General features: G+C 42.2%; 1 long non-coding RNA gene across 1 annotated transcript; it reads left to right on the top strand.

The window, feature by feature from the left end:
• Positions 1-3,408: 3,408 nt before the first annotated feature.
• On the top strand, positions 3,409-22,805 carry LOC142750987 (uncharacterized). The gene is made up of 3 exons (XR_012882665.1): positions 3,409-4,209; positions 20,190-20,319; positions 22,704-22,805. It is a non-coding gene; the product is annotated as an uncharacterized LOC142750987 (long non-coding RNA).
• Positions 22,806-23,533: the final 728 nt, after the last annotated feature.

Raw genomic sequence — 23,533 nt, 5'->3', positions numbered from 1 at the left:
TATAAATGGCCAAGTGTGTCTGCCCTTACCAACCATACTGGAGTGTAACCAAATTCCTGATAACAGGTCTGAGATACCTACACCGGAAGTAGCAGCGCACCAACCTCACCTGAAGCGTATAGAACACTTGATTCCGAAACTTGATCCAGAGGCTCAGATAGTCTTGCTCCTCGGGAGAGATATTCTTCGAGTCCACAAGGTTAGGCAACAGATCAATGGCCCTCACAACGCTCCATATGCACAGAGACTCGACCTAGGATGGGTCGTCGTAGGAGAGGTCTGTTTGGGAGGTGTACACAAACCGACAACTGTTAACAGCATGCTTACCAGTACACTGGTGAATGGACGCCCATCTCTTCTCCGACCATGTGAAAATAATTTCTTCATAAAGGAACTGCCACACAGCACTTCATCATCAAGTATCCTTGTAGGCTCTGCCTACGATGACTACATCTGGGATGGCAACCAAGATCACCTAGGGTGCACAGTCTTCCGCCAGACAAAGGAGGACAATCGTATGGCGATGTCATTCGAAGATAGACTGTTCCTAGACATAATGGAGCAGGGAATGGTGCAGAATGAAATGAAGAGCTGGGTTGCACCTCTACCATTTAGGCCTCAAAGACAACGCTTACCTAACAACAGAGAACAGGTTTACAAACGTTTCGTCTCTCTCAGACACAGCCTGCAAAGAAAACCAGAGATGAGAGACCACTTCTTTACCTTCATGGAAAAGATATTCCAGAACGGCCATGCAGAGTTAGCACCTATACTTCCAGACTCTGAAGAGCGCTGGTACCTGCCCCTGTTTGGAGTGTATCACCCGAAGAAATCAGGTCAGATCAGAGTAGTATTTGACTCAAGTGCCAAGTATGAAGGTGTCTCGTTGAATGACGTCCTGATGTCAGGCCCGGATCTAAACAACAAGCTCTTGGGAGTACTTCTACGCTTTCGCAAAGACTCTGTTGCATTCACGGCGGATATCCAACAGATGTTCCATTGCTTCCTCGTCAAAAAAGAACACAGAAATTTCTTGAGATTCCTTTGGTACAAGGATAACGATCCCTCTAAAGATGTTACAGAGTATCGAATGAAGGTACACATCTTCGGTAATAGTCCTTCCCCTGCAGTCGCCATCTATGGGCTGAGGCGTGCGGCTCAAGAGGTCGAAACGAAGTACGGAACGGATGTCAGACGCTTCGTAGAAAAGGATTTCTATGTGGACGACTGTTTGAAATCAATGCCCACAAATGAAACCGCAATTTGTCTTCTGAAGAGAGCCCAGGAAATGCTCGCCCTATCTAACCTGAGGTTACACAAGATCGCTTCTAACAGCCAGAAAGTGATGGAAGCCTTTCCTACTCATGACCACTCAAGTGACTTAAAGGATTTAGATCTAGGCATCGACTCCCCTCCCATGCATCGGAGCCTTGGCCTACTCTGGGACGTAAAAGCTGATACCTTCACCTTCCAGGCCAGCAGAGAAGAAAAACCCTTCACTCGCAGAGGAGTACTGTCGGCCATAAGCAGTTTATACGACCCACTGGGATTTGCAGCTCCTGTAACCATCGAAGGTAAAGCTATGTTGAGAGACTACACCAGGGAAGTGTCGAACTGGGATGCTCCTCTTCCCATGAAGGAAAGAGCCACGTGGACGGCTTGGAGAAATTCCCTCACAGCCTTATCTGGTCTTCACATACCACGCCCGTATGCTTCTGTACCAACTACCAAGGTTGAGACATAAAGACTTTGTGTTTTCTGCGATGCTTCAGTCAAAGCGATTGCTGCTGTAGCTTACTTAAAGACGATAGATACCAGCGGACAATGCCACGTAGGGTTCGTCATGAGCAGAGCAAAACTAGCGCCACTTCTTGAACACACAATACCACGCCTGGAACTTTGCGCCGCGGTGTTAGCAGTGGAGTTAGCCAAACTTATCACTACGGAATTGAACATGGAGATTAAAGATGCTGAGTTTTACACTGACAGCAAGATAGTACTAGGATACATCTGTAACTTAACTAGACGCTTCTATGTCTACGTAAGCAACAGAGTGCTAAGGATTAGAAGATCTACCTCTCCCGAACAATGGCATTACGTACCTACGCATCTCAATCCTGCAGACCAATTAACCAGATCCGTTGCCGCTAACCGTCTGAAAGACACAATCTGGTTTACAGGCCCTACGTTCTTGTATAGACCGATGCCCAGCACAGCAGAAACCGCCATGTTTGAACTAGTGGACCCACATGCAGATGTTGAGATACGCCCTCTGGTATCTGCGTTGCACACGGAGACTTTGGACAGCCACCTGAAATCTCATCGATTCAGTAGATTCTCTACATGGAGATCACTTGTCCGTGCAATCACCTGCTTGACTCACATGGCTCGGTCGTACAAGACAACCTCGTCAGCAAATAAAAGGGACTGTAAAGGCTGGCATCGTTGTAAACATGTTTACACGGCTCTCGATCTGGAACAGGCAAAAAATGTAATCATCCGAGCTGTACAGCACGATATCTATGCCAAGGAAATCGACTGTGTAATCGGTCAGAGACCCGTACCCAAAGACAGTGTTCTGAGGAAACTTGACCCAGTCATCGATGAAAATGGGCTCTTAAGAATAGGAGGACGCCTTAAGGAAGCCGAGGTAGATTTTGCAGAGAAACATCCCTTGATAGTTCCCGGACAGCATCATATAGCTACTCTGCTGGTGCAACATCACCATGAGCAAACAAGGCACCAGGGTCGTCTGTTCACAGAAGGAGCCTTACGATCAGCCGGACTGTGGATAGTTGGAGCAAAGAGATGTGTGTGCAGATTCATCTTTAAATGTGTTACTTGTCGGAAACTTCGTGGTATGTCACAGACTCCAAAGATGGCGAATCTCCCATATGATCGACTTAGCACAGATCCACCCTTCTCTAATGTCGGCCTAGATGTGTTCGGTCCTTGGTCTTTGGTTGTCCGGCAAACCAGAGGAAGCCGTGCGAACGGAAAACGTTGGGCGGTTATGTTCACTTGTATGTCCATCAGAGCTGTCCACATAGAAGTGATCGAATCTATGGATACTTCATGCTTCATAAATGCTCTCCGGCGTTTCATTGCTATCAGAGGACCTGTCAAACATATTCGTTCTGACAGAGGCACAAACTTTGTTGGGGCAGCAAGGGAACTACAACTCTCTTCTAACTTGGACGCTAAAAACATAGAAAGATACCTTAGTGGACAGGGATGTACTTGGACCTTCAACCCACCACACTCTTCACACATGGGAGGTGCTTGGGAGAGAATGATAGGCATCGCACGTAGAATCCTCGACTCAATCTTCTTACAACTAGGATCTACAAAGCTGACTCACGAAAGCTTGACCACCTTTATGGCGGAAGTATTGGCCATCATAAATGCCAGACCGTTGATTCCGATTTCCAGTGATCCTGATGACCCAACTGTTCTCACCCCTGCCACGCTGCTTACTCAGAAGACTGACACTATTTGCACTCCACCTGGAGAATTTAATGCTAAAGACCTCTACAGAAGTCGATGGAGGCAAGTACAGAGTCTCTCCAATACTTTCTGGGACAAGTGGAAAAAGCAATACATTCCCACTCTGCAACCAAGGAGAAAGTGGCAAATCAGCAAGCCTAACCTCCAGCCTGGCGATGTGGTGCTAATGAAAGATTGCCAGTCACGAAGAAATGAGTGGCCGTTAGGTCTTATTACCAAGACATTCCCGAGTAAAGACGGAAATATACGTAAGGTCGAAGTAAAAGTACGGAAGCAGAGTGAGACCAAATTGTTCCTCAGACCAGTAGGGGAACTCGTTCTACTGTTTTCATCCAACGAACCCAATAGTGACGTCGGCTGACGTCAAGCGGGGAGTGTTCTGTCCTCGCCAGCTAGTCCAGTTATTTACGTAATAATACCTCTTTTTTGTGTATGATTACCAGTACAGATATTGCAATTGCCTATTCTTGTACCCCATCTATATTGTATTGTATGGTTATAGCACCATCTACTGGTGGTTTTGTGTATTCCTAGATTGTAGTTCTCTATGTATTATGGGAAAGCACCTGAGGCATTGTGGGTTATTTCCTGTTCCTGTTTGTGTATGAGTAGCAGCCATTTTTCCTCATCATGCCAGTGTGAGGGGCCACTCTCCATTTCTACCTCAAGTTCAGTGCCATCAGCCTGTTCTAAGCATAGTCGGTAAGATCCAAATCTATATGTTATAATCCTGTGGTTCACTGTATGTTTTGCTGTATCAGATATCACATTGTCAGCTTGCAGTATTACCTCATGTTATATTGTGTATGTATAGCAGATTATTTGTATCCTATGCACTGTACAGTTGATATATTCTGAATACTGCTGTTATTTCATCCTATAGTTTCACCCTTTCCTGTCTACCAGCAATAAAGAGAAAGATTTCACAGTTTCACAGCCTTTTTCTTAAGAAGACAGGGGGTTTAGCTACATGTCAGATTACACACCGTGCTAACGTGTATGAGGACAGAATACTGATTAATTGAGTCTGTGGACAGGAGTCTTTTATACAGGTGACCATTTAAGACAGCTGTCTTTAATGCAGGCACCAAGTTGATTTGGAGCGTGTAACTGGTCTGGAGGAGGCTGAACTCTTAACCGGTTAAGGACTAGGCTGTTTTACAGCTAAATGACCAGAGCAAATTTCACAATTTTGCTATGCGCATCTTTAGATGACTATAACTCAGCAGGTGAATAAAGTTCATCTTTGAATTTTACACTTTTTTAAAGGACAGATAGGGCTTTGTTTTAGTGGCATTTGTCAGTATATATCATTTTTATTTTTTTCTCTAAAGTGGGCAAAATTGGAAAAAAATGCAAGAATTTAGCAATTGCGCCAGTTTATGCTAGAATTTTTCACACACGGTATGGACCACGGACAAAATTAATCTCCTTTCACATTCTTCCACTTCTCCCGTGCATGGGGATACCAAATATGTGTGCCTTAATCACTGTGCGGGCATGTGCCAGGGCTTGGCATAAAAGGAGGCTTTTCTGCCTTTTCGGTCCAGGAATTCTGCATTTGATTTTATAGCCGCATACTGTTTTCTGGGGGGCCTAATGCTGCTGAAACATTAGAATCACCCCATAAATGACTTCATTCGCACAAGTAGACCCCACAAGGTTTCCTTCAAGGGGTTTATCATATTTTTAGCAAGTCCAGTTTTCTTCTGAAAGTTTCTTGAATAAGATGGAACAAAAAAAAATCAGCTATTTTTTAGCAAATGCGTCAGTTTAGGCTAGTATTTTTCACACACGGTATAGACCACGGACAAAATTCATCTCCTTTCACATTCTTCCACTTCTCCCGTGCATGGGGATACCAAATATGTGTGCCTTATTCACTGTGCGGGCATGTGCCAGGGCACTTCTCCCGTGCATGGGGATACCAAATATGTGTGTCTTATTCACTGTGCGGGCATGTGCCAGGGCTTGGCATAAAAGGAGGCTTTTCGGTCCAGGAATTTTGCATTTGATTTTATAGCAGCATACTGTATTCTGGTGGGCGTAATGCTGCTGAAAGATTAGAATCACCCCATAAATGACTTCATTCACACAAGTAGACCCCACAAGGTTTCCTTCAAGGGGTTTATCATATTTTTAGACAGTCTAGTTTTCTTCTGAAAGTTTCTTGAATAAGATGGAACAAAATAAAATTACCTTTTTTTTTAACAAATGCGTCAGTTTATGCTAGCTTTTTCACACACAAAATGGACCACGGACAAAATTCATCGCATTTCACATTCTTCCACTTCTCCTGTGCATGGGGATACCAAATATGTGTGCTTTATTCACGGGCATGTGCCAGGGCTTGGCATAAAAGGAGGCTTTTTGGCCTTTTCGGTCCAGGAATTCTGCACTTGATTTTATAGCCGCATACTGTTTTCTGGGGGGCCTAATGCTGCTGAAAGATTAGAATCACCCCATAAATTATTTCATTCACGCAAGTAGACCCCACAAGGTTTTCTTCAAGGGGTTTATCATATTTTTAGACAGTCCAGTTTTCTTCTGAAAGTTTCTTGAATAAGATGGATCAAAATAAAATTAGCAATTTTTTAGCAAATGCGTCAGTTTATACCAGCATTTTTCACACACGGCATAGACCACGGCCAAAATTCATCTCCTTTCACATTCTTCCACTTCTCCTGAGCATGGGGATACCAAATATGTGTGTCTTATTTATCACATAGAGAAGTAGGAGGGTGGACGATAGAAGAAGCTTATTTCACAAATCGCTTTTTTTCAAAGCTGGTTTTACAAAACTCAACAGAGTTTCTATAACACTTCCAAAAAATCTGCTCTTGAAGCAGAAATCCCAAAATATTCATCTAGGGGTATAATGGGAATTTTTTTTTGGGGGTTTTCTAAAATAAGAAATTGCAGGTTTATGCAAATGGAGCCCTCCAGCAGATGAACTTTAGAGAATATGCAAACATGACATCCACCCCCCACCCACCCATTCCCTCCCTCACCCTTGGAGTAAAATCAGGGGAAAAATAAAAACGTAATGTAGGGCAAATATATTTTCAACGAATTAACTAAAATCTAATAATTCAGAACAGTGTGGTATTTTTTAAAACATGGCTCAATGCACAGGCCTGGTTGTGAGGGACATGAGGGACAGAAATATCGGGAATCTTTGCGGTGCCCGTCTTTTCTGCAGACGCGGCACTTTTTCTGAGGGTTGCTTCTGGTTGGTGTTGGGGGAATCCGACTGATGAAGTGTCTTTCAGTCAGTCGCGTGACATCCTCAGACTGGGGGCATTCTCGGGTGTCCTGAACATCAAAAATGAGGCCTTCAATAATTTTTTCCTGGAAATCCAGGTATGTGTCTCTGCCTCTGTTTTTTTTGTAGAGCACAAATGAGTTGTGTATGGCCACCTGTAACAAATAAATGGCCACTTTTTTGTACCAGGTTTTAGTTTTGCGTTTTACTAAATAGGGCTGTAAAACCTGGTCGCTTAAATCCACCCCCCCCCCATGTACTTGTTATATTCGGACACGCTCACTGGTTTGTGCTTGTCCGATGTTGCCCCCCTTTCCCTCACTGCCACTGTTCCTGCGGTATGAATCGTGCTTAGCACATACACATCTTTGCGATCCCTGAACTTGACCGCCAGCAATTCTTCAGATGCATAAGCACAGGAGTCCCCCTTTACCATGCGCTTCCCCACTAATTGCTGTGGAAAACGAATTCTGTTTTTGCGCATGGTACCACATGCCCCAGTCCTTGCAGCATGCAAATGCCTAAACAGGGGCACACTCGAATAAAAATTATCACAGTACAGGTGGTACCCCTTGTGAAGCAGAGGCTGCATTATCTCCCACACGATCTTACTGCTGGTGGAAAGATCAGGGGGGCATCCAGGAACATTTATTGTGCGGTCCCGCCCTTCATAAATTCTGAAGGCGGTGGTATATCCTGACCCGCTTTCACACAATTTGTAGAGCTTAACGCCATATCTTGCCCTTTTTGAAGGTAGATATTGGCGAAAGCTAAGTCTGCCATGAAAGTTGAGGAGGGATTCGTCCACACTTACATTCTGCTCAGGGGTGTAGAGTTGCAGAAATAAATTATTCAGGGAATTTATTAGCGGTCTTATTTTGAACAACCGATCCCGGTTTGCATCGGTACTTGGGGGGGCCTGTGCGTTGTCATTGAAGTGGAGGAACCTCATTATTGTCTCATAACGAGACCTGGGCATTACTGCAGAATATACTGGGGTGGCTTGGGCGGGTCTTGTTGACCAGTAAAACCTAATGGAAGGCTTTTTGACAATACCCATATTTAGGGTGAGCCCCAAAATTTTTTTTAATTCCAGCAAATTGGTGGGCGTCCAATCTCTGGCATGGGTGGATGAAGGTTTCTGCCTTATATATTGAGTGGCATATAAATTTGTTTCGTGGACAATCTGATTTAGGATGTCGTCCGTTATAAATAAATGGAAGTAATCCATTTGGACAAAATTTGTATTGTCCACGGTTATGCCAGGAGTGGCAGTAAATCCGTGGATTCTAGGCCCAAAAGATGGGGCAGGTGCCCATACAAGAGCCTGGACTGAAGAACCAGGCTGTCCCGTGCTACAGCGCTACTTGGCCCTGCGCTTTCAAGTTCTGCAGTTTCAACTGCATCAGGGACAACGTCCCCTGAAGATGAACCTGAAGTGACGCTGTCATCGTCACTACCTAAAACAGGTTCCATCTCGGACGCCATCTCTGATGCGGTCTCCGACTCAGACCACAGCATGGCGTATGCCTCCTCGGCGCTAAACAACTTCCTCGCCATAACGTAACTAACACTAACACTAACTAAACAAATTGTTTTTTTTTTGTTTTTTTTTTATATAAAACACACAAACTAACTGCTATATATATGTACACTACCGCTAACAAAAAAATAAACCGCTATTGCTATATATATTATATATATGTGGATATATATATAATTATATACTCCCTACCTGCCTATTCTAATAGAATAAAAGATAGAAAGGTAGATATATAGAAAAAAAGATAGATGGATAGATAGATAGATTGTATAGATAGATAGAAATCTATCTATACAGAGAATGTTTTAGAGTGTAACTGTATTTTTTGTGTAACTGTAATTGTAATCTTCTGGCAGCAATTCTCCCGAGTCTCTTCTTCTCCTCAAACTGAAACAATGTTTGAGGAGAAGAAAAGAGGCAGGAGATTTACTGCCAGAAAAGTCAAAATAAAACAAATGTGGTCGCTGTGATAGGTTTTCACAGCGACCACATGTTCAGGGACCATCAGATTGGTCCCTGATACTCTGCCCAGTGCCCAGAGCTGTTGGTAACAGCGTGGGCACAGGGCTGTGTGCACGCGATCGCGTGCACACTGTTTTCTATGCAGAAATGCATGTGATCACTCTGATTGGTTGTCACAGCGATCACATGTTCAGGGGCCAAAAGATTGGCCCCTTACATTCTGCCCAGTGCCCATGGCTGTTAGCAACAGCCAGGGCACAGAGCTGTGTGCACGCGATCGCGCGTGCACAGTCTCTGAAGTGCCGCCGTAAATAGTCTATACGGCGGACTTCAGAGACCCTGACCGCTGGCCGTATAAATACCGCCAGCGGTCGGGAACCTGTTAATGGTTGGTAGGGGATCAAATACTTATTTCTCTGTGCACAATGCAAATAAATATATATAATTTTGACTATGTGATTTTCTGTTTTTTTTATTTTATATAATCTATCTCTCACTGGTAAAATTAACCTAGCCTAAAAATTCTAGACTGTTCATGACTTTGACAATGGGCAAACGTACAAAATCAGCAAGGGATCAAATACTTATTTCCTTCACTGTATATATATATATATATATATATATATATATATATATATATCACTGTCGATTGATGTGTCACTATGCTTGATAGAGGTCCTATTGTTGGACAGAAACGTTTTGACTGAATGAAACCAAAAAATGTTCACACATTGGAGTGCTGCAAGAACTCTTCTTTTTTTATATATATATATATATAAATATATATATATATATATATATATAATATATATATATATATATATATATATATATATATATATATATCACTATATTATAATCATGTAGGTATAGATAGTGCTGTCTCCTTGTCTCTCATTGTAAATAATGTTGGCATAGAATGTACTGCTTCCCCCGTTTCTCACCGTAAATGATGCAAGCAAAGATAGTACTGCCTCCCCGTCTCTCATAAATGATGCAGGCACAGATTGTACCATTTACTTTCCTTTTTCATACACTACCGTTCAAAAGTTTGGGGTCACCCAGACAATTTTGTGTTTTCCATGAAAACTCACACTTATATTTATCAAATGAGTTGCAAAATTACTAGAAAATATAGTCAAGACATTGACAAGGTTAGAAATAATGATTTATATTTGAAATAATAATTTTCTCCTTCAAACTTTGCTTTCGGCAAAGAATGCTCCATTTGCAGCAATTACAGCATTGCAGATCTTTGGCATTCTAGCTGTTAATTTTCTGAGGTAATCGGGAGAAATTTCACCCCATGCTTCCAGAAGCCCCTCCCACAAGTTGGATTGGCTTGATGGGCACTCCTTGCATACCATACGGTCAAGCTGCTCCCACAACAGCTCTATGGGGTTGAGATTTGGTGACTGCGCTGGCCACTCCATTACAGATAGAATACCAGCTGCCTGCTTCTTGTGGTTTGGGTCATTGTCCTGTTGTAGAAAGAAATTGGCTCCAATCAAGCGCATTCCACAGGGTATGGCATGGCGTTGCAAAATGGAGTGATAGCCTTCCTTATTCAAAATCCCTTTTACCTTGTACAAATCTCCCACTTTACCAGCACCAAAGTAACCCCAGACCATCACATTACCTCCACCATGCTTGACAGATGCCATCAGGCACTTTTCCAGCATCTTTTCAGTTGTTCTGCGTCTCACAAATGTTCTTCTGTGTGATCCAAACACCTCAAACTTCGATTCGTCTGTCCATAACACTTTTTTCCAATCTTCCTCTGTCCAATGTCTGTGTGCTTTTGCCCATATTAATCTTTTCCTTTTATTAGCCAGTCTCAGATATGGCTTTTTCTTTGCCACTCTGCCCTGATGGCCAGCATCCTGGAGTCGCCTCTTCACTGTAGTCATTGACACTGGCGTTTTGCGGGTACTATTTAATGAAACTGCCAGTTGAGGAACTGTGAGGCGTCTATTTCTCAAGCTAGAGACTCTAATGTACTTGTCTTGTTGCTCAGTTGTGCAGCGGGGCCTCCCATTTCTCTTTCTACTCTGGTTAGAGCCTGTTTGTGCTGTCCTCTGAAGGGAGTAGTACACAACGTTGTAGGAAATCTTCAGTTTCTTGGCAATTTCTCGCATGGAACAGCCTTCATTTCTAAGAACAAGAATAGACTGTCGAGTTTCACATGAAAGCTCTCTTTTTCTAGCCATTTGGAGAGTTTAATCGAACCCACAAATGTAATGCTCCAGATTCTCAACTAGCTCAAAGGAAGGTCAGTTTTGTAGCTCCTCTAAACAGCAAAACTGTTTACAGCGGTGCTAACATAATTGCACAAGGGTTTTCAAGTGTTTTCTAATCATGCATTAGCCTTCTAACACAGTTAGCAAACACAATGTACCATTAGAACACTGGAGTGATGGTTGCTGGAAATGGGCCTCTATACACCTATGAAGATATTGCATTAAAAACCAGACGTTTGCAGCTAGAATAGTCATTTACCACATTAACAATGTATAGTGTATTTCTGATTAATTTAATGTTATCTTCATTGAAAAAAACTGTGCTTTTCTTTCAAAAATAAGGACATTTCTAAGTGACCCTAAACTTTTGAACGGTAGTGTATATTTAATCCATTTACCAATCAAAACAGGGAATTCCTAATAGAGAATTCAGTGAGGAAAAACATGGCTGATGGCTTTACATATTAATATATTACGTTTTTTCCCCAAGAAATAAAACATAAGAATTAACAAGACTTTCTGATCTTATGTCAGTCAAACGCATAAAGAAGGCTTCTGCTGGGTCCACATAGTGCAGTTTTGGAGCAGCCAAACACAGGAGTGGATCCAGAAAACAGAAGTTTAACCCCTTCGCGCTCAGGTCAGTACTATTACGTCGCGCTAAGTACATCGTTCGCGCTCAGGTCAGTAATAGTACTGACCTGAGTAAACACGGCGCCATTTAATCCCGGCGCGTGTTTGAGCTGTGATACCTGCTGTTTCCGACAGCAGGCTATCACAGCTTAGTGTGCAGGGACCGATCGCGGTGGTCCCCGCCGGTTAACCCCTTAGAAGCCGCGTTCAATAGCGATCGCGGCTTCTTAGGGGTTAAGCTGCCATCGCCGGCCTGCTACACGATAGCGGGCCGTGATGGCTACTATGGCAACCAGAATCCTAACAATGGACTCTGGCTACGCCATCGACGGAAGCCTAGTGGGTCCCGACAAAATCAGGACCCACTATGCTTGCTGTCAGCGAACAGCTGACAGCTCTAATACACTGCACTACGTATGTAGTGCAGTGTATTAGAATAGCGATCAGAGCCTCCTGCCCTCATGTCCCCTAGTGGGACAAAGTAAAAAAAGTGTAAAAAAGTAAAAAAAAGTTGTGTAAAAATAAGAAAATAAAAGATTTAAAAGTAATAAAAGTAAAAGTCCCCCTTTTTCCCTTAAAAGTTCTTTATTATTAATAAAAATATATAAATAAACAAATAAACTATACATAATTGGTATCGCCGCGTCCGTAACGTCCTGAACTACAAAACGATGTTGTTATTTATCCCGCGCGGTGAACGCCGTAAGAGAAAATAATAATAAACCGTACCACAATCACAATTGTTTGGTCACTTCACCTCCCAAAAAATGGAATAAAAAGAGATCAAAAAGTTGCATGTACCTAAAAATGGTACTGATGGAAACTACAGTTCGTTACGCAAAAAATTAGTCCTCGCACGACTTTCCTGATGGAAAAATAAAACAGTTATGGCTCTTAGAATAAGGTAACACGAAAAATAAATTATATTTTACAAAATGTATTTTATTGTGCAAACGCCATAAGACATAAAATAAAACTATAAACATCTGGTATCGCCGTAATCGTATCGCCGCACAGAATAAAGTGAATATGTCATTTATAGCGCACGGTGAACGCTGTAAAAAAAATTGAATAAAAAACAATAGTAAAATTGCTGTTTTTTTAGTCACCACGCCACCTAAAATTAGAATAAAAACTGATCAAAAAGTCGCATGCACCCCAAGAAAACTACAATGGATTCCTCAAGGTCTCTAGTTTCCAAAAAGGGGTCACTTTTGGGGGGTTTCCACTGTTTTAGCACCACAAGACCTCTTCAAACCGGACATGGTGCCTAATAAATTAAATTACATTAATTAAATGTCACCTCTACTTTGCTCTAAATTCCTGTGAAACACCTAAAGGGTTAATAAACTTTTTAAATGCTGTTGTGAATACTTTGAGGGGTCTAGTTTCTGAAATGGGGTGTTTGATAAGGGTGTCTAATATATGGGCCCCTCAAAGCAACTTCAGAACTGAGCTGGAAACTAAAAAATAAAATAAAAATGAGGCAATACTTCGCTTCTTACATTATACTCATAATGAGCCGTGCCCACCCCGAGATGACCCCAGTTTTGACCGTTTGTATAAACGGAGACCCCTATTAGACCATTTCAGTGCCCGGTTTTCCCAGCATTCACCCCCGAGAAGTGTATTTCTATAGATGAATCCCTGGTACATTTGAAAGGGAGGCTTCAATTCCTCGAGTACCTGCCGGGTAAGAGGGCAAGGTATGGCGTGAAGATGTATAAGCTGTGCGAGAGTGCATCCGGGTATACCTACAGATTTAGGATATATAAAGGGAAGGACACCAGTACTCAGCCCCCAGAATGCCCCCCCCCCCTTACTGGGAGTTAATACAAAAATTGTGTGGGATTTGGTGCACCCACTGCTGGACCAGGGTTACCACCTCTACCTGGATAATATTTATACCAGCGTCCCACTCTTCAACTGCCTCACTTCCAGAAGTCCTGCGGCATGCGGCACTGCTAGAAGAAACCTGAGAGGCCTCCCTAAGACTCTGCTTGGGCAAACACTCAGAAGGGGAGAGAGCAGGGCACAATCTAGCAGCAACATATTGTGTGTCAAGTACAAGACCAGGGAGATGCCACACCAGTACCCATGTACCTGTACGAGGTACCAGTACAGGGACCCCCAAACTAGACTGCATCCTGGACTACAATAGGTACATGGGAGGGGTGGACTTGTCAGATCAAGTCCTGAAGCCTTACAGTACTTCTGGAAGCGGGGCCACAGGCATCGTACCAGGGCAACACTTTTTAGGAGAAGTTCCCCAAACTGGCAAGAAGGGAAAAAGTCAAAAGAGGTGCAGAGTCTGCTATAAGAGGGGGATAAGGAAGGACACAATATATCAATGTGATGCGTGTCCCGAAAAACCAGAGCTCTGTATGAAAGAGTGTTTTAAAATGTATCATCCATCCCTTTATTTTTAATTTACCCCAGTTTTACTCGCTCTGATCCACTTCGCACAGCTTACCCCTCCTCATCTTTCCCCTCTGAGCCCTGCTGTGTGCCCAGGCAGCTGATAACAGCCACATGTAGGGTATTGCCGTACGCGGGAGAGCCAACATTACAGTTTATGAGGTGTATATCTCCGGTGGCGCATGCTGGGCACAATATATCGGACACTGAATTGGCATATATGTATAGAAAATTGCAAATTTCACTCTGCACCAACTGCTGCACATTATCTTTTACACAATACCTGTGGGGTCAAAATGCTCACTACACCTCTAGATGAATGCCTTAAGGGGTTTAGATTTTAAAACAGGGTCACTTCTTGGGGGTTTCAACTGTACTGGTACCTTAGGGGCTTCTGCGTACAAGACTTAGCACCAGAAAAGCTCCAGTAGGCCAAATGGTGGTCCTTTCCTTCTGAGCCCTGCCGTGTGCCCAGGCAGCTAATAACAGCCACATGTAGGGCATTGCCATACCCGGGAGAGCCCACATTACAGTTTATGGGGTGTATGTCTCCGGTGGCACATGCTGGGCACAATATATCGGACACTGACATGGCATATATATAGAAAATTGCAAATCTCACTCTGCACCATCTGCTGCGCATTATCTTTTACACAATACCTGTGGGGTCAAAATGCTCACTACACCTCTAGATGAATTCCTTAAGGGGTGTCGTTTTTAAAACGGGGTCACTTCTCGGGGGTTTCAACTGTACTGATACCTCAGGGGCTTCTGCACACACGACTTAGCACCAGAACATTCCCAGTAGGCCACATGGTGGTCCTTTCCTTCTGAGCCCTCCCATGGGCCCAAACGGCAGTTTATCAACACAAATAGGGTATTGCCACACTCAGGACAAATTGGGCAACAAAATGCGGTATTTTATTCCTTGTGAAAATAAGAAATTTTGAGGCAAAACTACCTCTTATTGGAAAAAAAAATTTTTTTTTCAATTCACAGCCCAATTCAAATAAATTCTGTGAAAAAACTGTGGGGTATAAATGGTCACAACACCCATAAATAAATTCTTTGAGGGGTGTAGTTTCCAAAATGGGGTGACTTCTGGTGGGTTTCCATTGCTTTGATACCTTTGGGGCTCTGCAAATGCGACATGGCACCCGAAAACCAATCCAGCAAAATCTGGGCTCCAAAGAACACATAGCGCTCCTTTCCTTCTGAGGCCTCCCATGGGCCCAAACGGCAGTTTATCACCACAAATGGGGTATTGCCGCACTCAGGACAAATTGGGCAACAAATTGGGGTATTTTATTCCTTGTGAAAATAAGAAATTTTGAGCCAAAACTACCTCTTATTGGAAAAAATTACATTTTTTTGAATTCACAGCCCAATTCAAATAAATTCTGTGAAAAAACTGTGGAGTCTAAATGGTCACAACACCCATAAATGAATTCCTTGAGGGGTGTAGTTTCCAAAATGGGGTCACTTCTGGTGGGTTTCCATTGCTTTGATACCTTTGGGGCTCTGCAAATGCGACATGGCACCCGAAAACCAATCCAGCAAAATCTGGGCTCCAAAGAACACATAGCGCTCCTTTCCTTCTAATACCTCCCATGGGCCCAAACGGCAGTTTATGGCCACAAATAGGGTATTGCCGCACTCAGGACAAATTTGGCAACAAAATGGGGTATTTTATTCGTTGTGAAAAGAAGACATTTTGAGCCAAAACGACATCTTATTGGCAAAAAGTTTTTTTTTTTAAATTCACAGCCCAATTCAAATAAGTTCTGTGAAAAAACTGTGGGGTCTAAATGGTCACAACACCCATAAATAAATTCCTTGAGGGGTTTTGTTTCCAAAATGGGGTCACTTTTGGTGGGTTTCCATTGCTTTGATACCTCTGAGGCTCTGCAAATGCGACATGGCACCCGAAAACCAATCCAGCAAAATCTGGACTCCTAAGAACACATAGCGCTCCTTTCCTTCTGAGGCCTCCCATGGGCCCAAACAGCAGTTTATCACCACAAATGGGGTATTGCCGCACTCAGGACAAATTGGGCAACAAAATGGGGCATTTTGTTCCCTGTGAAAATAAGAAATTCTGATCAAAAATGACATCTTATTGAAAAAATTGTCATTCTTTTAATTTCACAGCCCAATTAAAATACGCGCTGTGAAAAAACTACGTGGTCAAAATGGTAACAATAACCATAAATTAATTCCTTGAGGGGTGCAGTTCCGAAATGGGGTCAGTTTTGGGGGATTCCTACTGTTTTGGCACCTCAACACCTCTCCAAACCTGGCATGCTGCCTAAAATATATGCTAATAAAAAAGCACCACCAAAATGCACTAGGTGCTTCTTTGCTTCTGGGGCTTGTGTTTTAGTCCACGAGCGCACTAGAGCCACATGTGGGACATTTCTAAAAACTGAAGAATCTGGACAATACATATTTAGTTGTGTTTCTCTGGTAAAACCTTCTTTGTTACAGAAAAAAATAGAATCAAATTGAAATTCAGAAAGAAAAACGAAATTTGCAAATTTCACCTCCACTTTGCTTTAATTCCTGTGAAATGCCTGAAGGGTTAAAAAACTTTCTAAATGCTGTTTTGAATACTTTGAGGGGTCTAGTTTTTAAAATGGGGTGCTTTATGGGGGTTTCTAATACATAGGCCCTTCAAAGCCACTTCAGAACTGAACAGGTACCTTAAAAAAAAGGCTTTTGAAATGTTCTTAAAAATATGAGAAATTGCTGTTTATGTTCTAAGCCTTGTAACATCCAAGAAAAATAAAATAATGTTCAAAAAACGATGCCAATCTAAAGTAGACATATGGGAAATGTGAACTAGTAACTATTTTGGGTGGTATAACCGTCTGTTTTTCAAGCAGATGCATTTAAATTCTGAAAAATGCTATTTTTTCTAAATTTTCTCTAAATTTTGAAATTTTTCTCAAATAAAGACTGAATATATCGACCAAATTTTACCACGAACATGAAGCCCAAAGTGTCACGAGAACACAATCTCGGAATCGCTTGGATAGGTTTAAGCATTCCGACGTTATTACCACATAAAGTGAAATATGTCAGATTTGAAAAATGGGCTCTGAGCCTTAAAGAGGCTCTGTCACCAGATTTTGCTACCCCTTTCTGCTATTGCAGCAGATCGGCGCTGCAATGTAGATTACAGTAACGTTTTTATTTTTAAAAAACGAGCATTTTTGGCCAAGTTATGACCATTTTCGTATTTATGCAAATGAGGCTTGCAAAAGTACAACTGGGCGTGTTGAAAAGTAAAAGTACAACTGGGTGTGTATTATGTGCGTACATCGGGGCGTGTTTACTACTTTTACTAGCTGGGCTTTCTGATGAGAAGTATCATCCACTTCTCTTCAGAACGCCCAGCTTCTGGCAGTGCAGATCTGTGACGTCACTCACAGGTCCTGCATCGTGTCGGCACCAGAGGCTACAGATGATTCTGCAGCAGCATCAGCATTTGCAGGTAAGTAGCTACATGGACTTACCTGCAAACGCCGATGCTGCTGCAGAATCATCTGTAGCCTCTGGTGCCGACACGATGCAGGACCTGTGAGTGACGTCACAGATCTGCACTGCCAGAAGCTGGGCGTTCTGAAGAGAAGTGGATGATACTTCTCATCAGAAAGCCCAGCTAGTAAAAGTAGTAAACACGCCCCGATGTACACACATAATACACGCCCAGTTGTACTTTTACTTTTCAACACGCCCAGTTGTACTTTTGCAAGCCTCATTTGCATAAATACGAAAATGGTCATAACTTGGCCAAAAATGCTCGTTTTTTAAAAATAAAAACGTTACTGTAATCTACATTGCAGCGCCTATCTGCTGCAATAGCAGATAGGGGCTGCAAAATCTGGTGACAGAGCCTCTTTAAGGCCAAAACTAGGCTGCGTCCTTAAGGGGTTAAAGGACATGGACACCTTTGAAAAGAATAAATAAAATACATATCACCACTCTGATATGCAGTGTGCAACCTGCTCCTAGTTTCAGACTTTGCTCTTGTGGGCATGACCCTTCTAGTAAGGGCCCATTCAAACTGCATTCGCATTGTACATCGAAGCTTTAACCCCTTAATGACCAGCCTATTTTAGACGTCAATGACCAAGACATTTTTTACGTTTTTCCATAGTCTAATTCAAAGAGCTATACACTTTTTATTTTTGCGTCGACATAGCTGTATAAGGTCTTGTTTTTGTGGGACAAGTTGTATTTTTTAATAGCACCATTATGGGGTACATAGAATTTATTGATTAACTTTTATTAACTTTTTTTGATTGGGAATAGCAAAAAAACATCAATTTCGCCACACTTTTTTGCGTCCTAAATTTACGCTGTTTACCGTGTGGTATAAATAACACAATAACTTTATTCAGCGGGTGGTTGCGATTGCAACTATACCAAATTTGTATCGTTTTTATATGTTTTACTACTTTTACACAGTGAAAACACTTTTTTTTTTCAAAATTATTTGTTTTTGTGTCTCTAAATTTGAAGAGCCATAACGTTTTTATTTTTTCACAGATGCAATTGTGTGAGGGCTTTTTTTTTTTGAGGGACGACTTGTAGTTTTTATCGGTACCATTTTGGAGTAGATGCGACTTTTTGATCACTTTTTATCACATTTTTTTTAAGGCTGGATTCAAAGAAAACAGCAATGTTTGATTGTTTTTTTTATTTTATTTTTTACGATGTTCACCCTGTGGGTTAAATAATGTAATAAGTCTATAGTTTGGGTCGTTACGGACGCGGCCATACCAAATATGTATAACTTTTTTACTTTATTTTGTTTGTTAATAATAAAGCAGTTTTTAAGGTGGAAAAAGTGAGTTTTTCATTTTATTTTTTTTCACTTTTTTTTCCCCACTTTTTCGTAAACTTTTTTTTCACTTTTTTACTAGTCCCACTAGGGAACTTCACTATGCGATAATCCGATCGTATTTATAATATACTGCAATACTTCTGTATTGCAGTGTATTATGCCTGTCTGTGTAAAACGGACCGGCATCTGCCAGGTCATGCCTCCGGCATGACCTAGCAGGCATACACCACAGGCAGACCTGGGGGCCTTTATTAGGCCCCCCGGCTGCCATCGGAGACACTGACACTCGGCGATCTTATCGCCGGGTGTCAGTTGGATGAGAGGGAGCTCCCTCCCACTCTCCAAAACCACTCAGATGCGGTGCACGCTATTGTGCACCGCATCTGAGGTGTTAAACAGGTGAGATCGATACTAATATTGATCTCACCCGGCAGAGCAGGGACACCCCCAGCCCACAGCTACCTCTGGCAGCTGAGAGCAGGGAGATTTGACAGCTCCCTGCTCTATTTACTTATTCCAATGCCGCGACGTAAAAAGTCTATGGCATCGGAATAAGGCCCGTTAGTGACCGACGTAGAAACACTATGGGCCGGTCACTAACGGGTTAAGAAAAGAGGATTTTCAAATATTTGCTACTGTATAGGCATACAATGGCATCTCGACCATAGGATTCTATTGTAAAAAAAAAAGGATACTATGCGGTATAGATATTTCTACTGGATCTCCCTGTATAGAACAGCGCAGTCGACTTTGCTATTCCATGAAGTAAAAAAAAAGTTAATACGATGTATACCGGCAAGATGGATGCCAAAAGACACTCTTTTGACATCTGTCAGGTAAATAGGGTCCTATGGACACATTTGATGCATGCACCAAGAGCTTTTCTGGCGTATACGCTAAATGACACTGCAGTTTGAATAGACCATAATATATGATAGATATGAGTTGTCATGTACTAGCACAGCTTTATTCCTGCCCTGCTTTCTCCTTCTAGAGACACTTATACAGCCCTTATGTGATTTTCTCTCTCCTGTGTGAAAACAGATACTGATGCTGCCTGTGTGTGAGAGATCTCTCCCCCTTCGCCCTGCAGATTGTGCCCTCTGAGCTCTCCTCCTTATCTATACTGTTACAGTACAGCCTGTGTGATTCCCCCTACAAATTTTGCTCTGGTCTGGGTTCTCTCCTTCCTACCTACAACCTCTGTGATTTTTTTCCCCGTCCCCTTGCAAATTCTGCCATGGGTTCTCTCTTCCCTATCTAATATAGCTTGCAGAGAGATCAGATGACCTGAACTCTGAGCCGACAGCAGACAGTGTGCTGTTGGATCTATGTCAGAAACAGCAGCAGCACAGCCACCTGTGTACAGGAGCTGCACAGACTCTACAACAGCAAAAAGGTAGGACATCTTTAATTAAAGAGGTTTTCCGACATAGTTTTTTTAAATTTAATAAACATTTATATCTGTTACTTCTGTTCAACCTATGATCCCCACCTGTTTTATGACTCTTCATTCTACGCTCCCTTAGGTTATTTTCCAGTTTGTTTACATCGCTATTTTGCTGTGACCGGCCATTTCCTGTGGTGAATAAAGGCTACAATTCCCATGAATCAAAGCGCCGATGTTTCCTCCCATAGTAGTTTCTCCCCACTGGTTCTTTTGTCTCCCCCTGCTGTGCCCCTGTGTCTCTCCGCTCTGCTCCTGAGTCACTCCCGGTGTTCAGCGCTGCAGCATACAACGGCACTAAACACGGGGAGAGCATGCCAGTGTGTCTCCCCGCTCTGCCACTGTCTCTCCACTCTGCTCCTGTCTCTCAACCCGCTCTGCCACTGTGCCTCCGTGCTCTGGCGATGTGTGTATCCGCTCTTCCCCAGAGTTTCTCCCTGTGTTCAGCGCCGCAGCATACAACGGCGCTGAACACGGGGAGAGCATGACAGAGATCAAGGCCCTACGTGCCAGCTGTGGCATGGGTGCCTGAGCTTGCCGAACCCCTGAGTAGAGCATGCGAGTTGTACACAGTGTGTATCAACCACGCATTATCTGAATAGGAGTAAGAGAACATGGTACAACCCCTTAACACAGTGTACAGAAACGTCATTTATGACGTGACCGTACACTCATACTGCTGGAAAACGGAAGTTAGAGGTCATGGACGGGGCTGAGGCGGAAGTTAGGATTTCGGGTTAGCGAGGCATCACATGATAGAAGATGAGATATGCCGCTCGGAACATCTTTTCAAACGCAAGTACATTGCAAAAAGATTTGGTTTGACATGTTAAGTTTAACAGGATTGGATTAATTGGTTCTGGAAAACCCCTTTAAGACTATTTGGAAAGTTGTTTAATTTTTTTCATTTAGGAGGCAAATGAACAATAACAAAAATTCAGTACAAAGTGTCCATAGCCTGTAAATATTGATAAAACATTACTTGTACAAATGTATCTTTTTGTATCTTTCCTTTTAATTCAACATACCCTGAGATATGCGTAATGAAATGAACAGTTTAAAAAAATTAATACAATTTTTTTTATGTCTATTCAATATGTGTCTATATGTGGCCACTTAGTGGTTGTGATGGGAAACGCAACGTGTCAAGAGTTTTGCTAGCATGTCACAATATTGTATTGAAATGGTTTCATGAGAGATTGGTGTCCTTAACCTCTTCCTGACATTTGTCGTAAGTATACGTCATGGAAAGCCAGTGCTTCCTGCAAATTGTCGTATACTTACGACAAATGGATGGCATGGCTCAGATGTCATCCAGCTTATTTTACAGCTGATATCCTGCTGTAATGGTGGGGACCAAAGTTAGCTTAGATCCCCGCCATTAGCCCCTTAAATGCAGCAGTCAAAAGCGATCGCTGCATTTAAGGTGTTTGCAGCTCATCAGCACCCCAGCAATGAAATTGCTGGGGTGTCGGTGGCTCCAATGGCAACTGGAGGCCTATTAGGGGCCTCCCTGTCTGCCTAGTATGGAAACCTTCCAGGCCCCATCCAGAGGCGTGTCCTAAAAGGCTTCCGTAGCCGTCGGCAAGTTGGTGCCGGCTCAGGGACTGAGCAGGCGTCATCAGCGGTGGATGTCAGCTGTATGTTACAGCTGACGTCCGACTATAATGGCAGGAACCGGAGCTAGCTCCGATTCCTGCAATTAACCCCTTAAATGAAGCAATCGCTGCATCTTAGTGGTTGGCAGCAGATCAGCAGCTCTGCCCTGCAATCGCATGGCTGCCAACTGCTGCTACGGACATTGTGTAGCATGTCCAAACATTGAAAAAACAACCACTTTTGTGGATGCTAGAGGTGAGAGAAGCTTTGAGATTACACATCATATAAACTGCTCCACAAAAGCGGTTGTTTATTATGCCACATGTCCCTGCCATAAAATATACATTGGTCTCACTTCCAGGGAACTGAGAATACGAACAAGAGAGCATGTACGAGATATTTTGGGAGCAGCCAAAATCAAAACATTGGAGACATTAAAACCAATCGCCCGACATTTTAAGGTTCATCATGCATGTAACCCCATGAAATTGAAGGTAAGGGGCATTGACTTCATCAAGGTTGATATCCGGAGGGGTGACATACGCCAAAAATTGGCACAATGCGAATCCAAATGGATTTGGACTCTCAATACCATGCATAGTTTCGCTCCGTTTCTCTGACTATGGATCTCCAGCGGGTCCACTTCTTAATTTTCTCGTTTTAATTCTAATCCTATCCACATTGTTGTTTTCATATATATTATATATATGTTTTAACTACTTTTTTCATGTATGTAGATGGAGTTGAGGTTATGATTCTCACTGGAGGTACGGATTCAGTATGGAGATGTAAACAGAAGCCATGTTGCTGCACAGGATCGGATTTCGAAGAACACTGATCTCCCTTTACATATTCATCTGGAAATATTTCTACCATAAAGTGTTATATATGGGTTTTTGTGATATATGTAACATCTCTTTATACTTAAATCACATTAATTAACGTCATAACAGTCTTGTTTCTCTTGTATATTTGTGTTTATTTTCTCAGCACTATTCGTTGGCACTACGTATTACTTTCACGCACTATTCATTTCCATTATTAATTATTATTATTTATTATTAATTTTTATTTATTTATTTTCCATACATTGTTATAATTTTTTACTCGCTGCATTACTCATCAATTACTAAAAATGAATCTAGTAATTATTCCATTATTATTTATTCATTTCACATTATATTTTATTTCCTATTATTTTTTCACCATTCTTCAACTACCCATGCACCATTATTGTTGCATCCTACAAATTGTTTTCCACCATGACACGCTATCATCCCACCTACACATTCACCATTCACCTCACAATATCGCCACAGCTTTATTTTAGTCTTTTTGCAACACTATTTTTATCTTATACACACACATCATCACTTTCACATCATACATTCATACACACTGTTGTATCATTTTTTTTTAGCCCATCAACACATCATTCCAGAGCATGTCTTTTTTCACACATATATGCATATGTATTTTCTTACGCATATATTTCTTCACAGGTATTCACATTGCATATAACTAACACATGCATTTACCTTTTTCGTATATGTCCACATTTATCCTT

Source organism: Rhinoderma darwinii, chromosome 3, assembly GCF_050947455.1.
Source record: "Rhinoderma darwinii isolate aRhiDar2 chromosome 3, aRhiDar2.hap1, whole genome shotgun sequence".
Lineage (NCBI taxonomy): Eukaryota > Metazoa > Chordata > Amphibia > Anura > Rhinodermatidae > Rhinoderma > Rhinoderma darwinii.
This window is presented reverse-complemented; position numbering and strand designations above follow the sequence as displayed.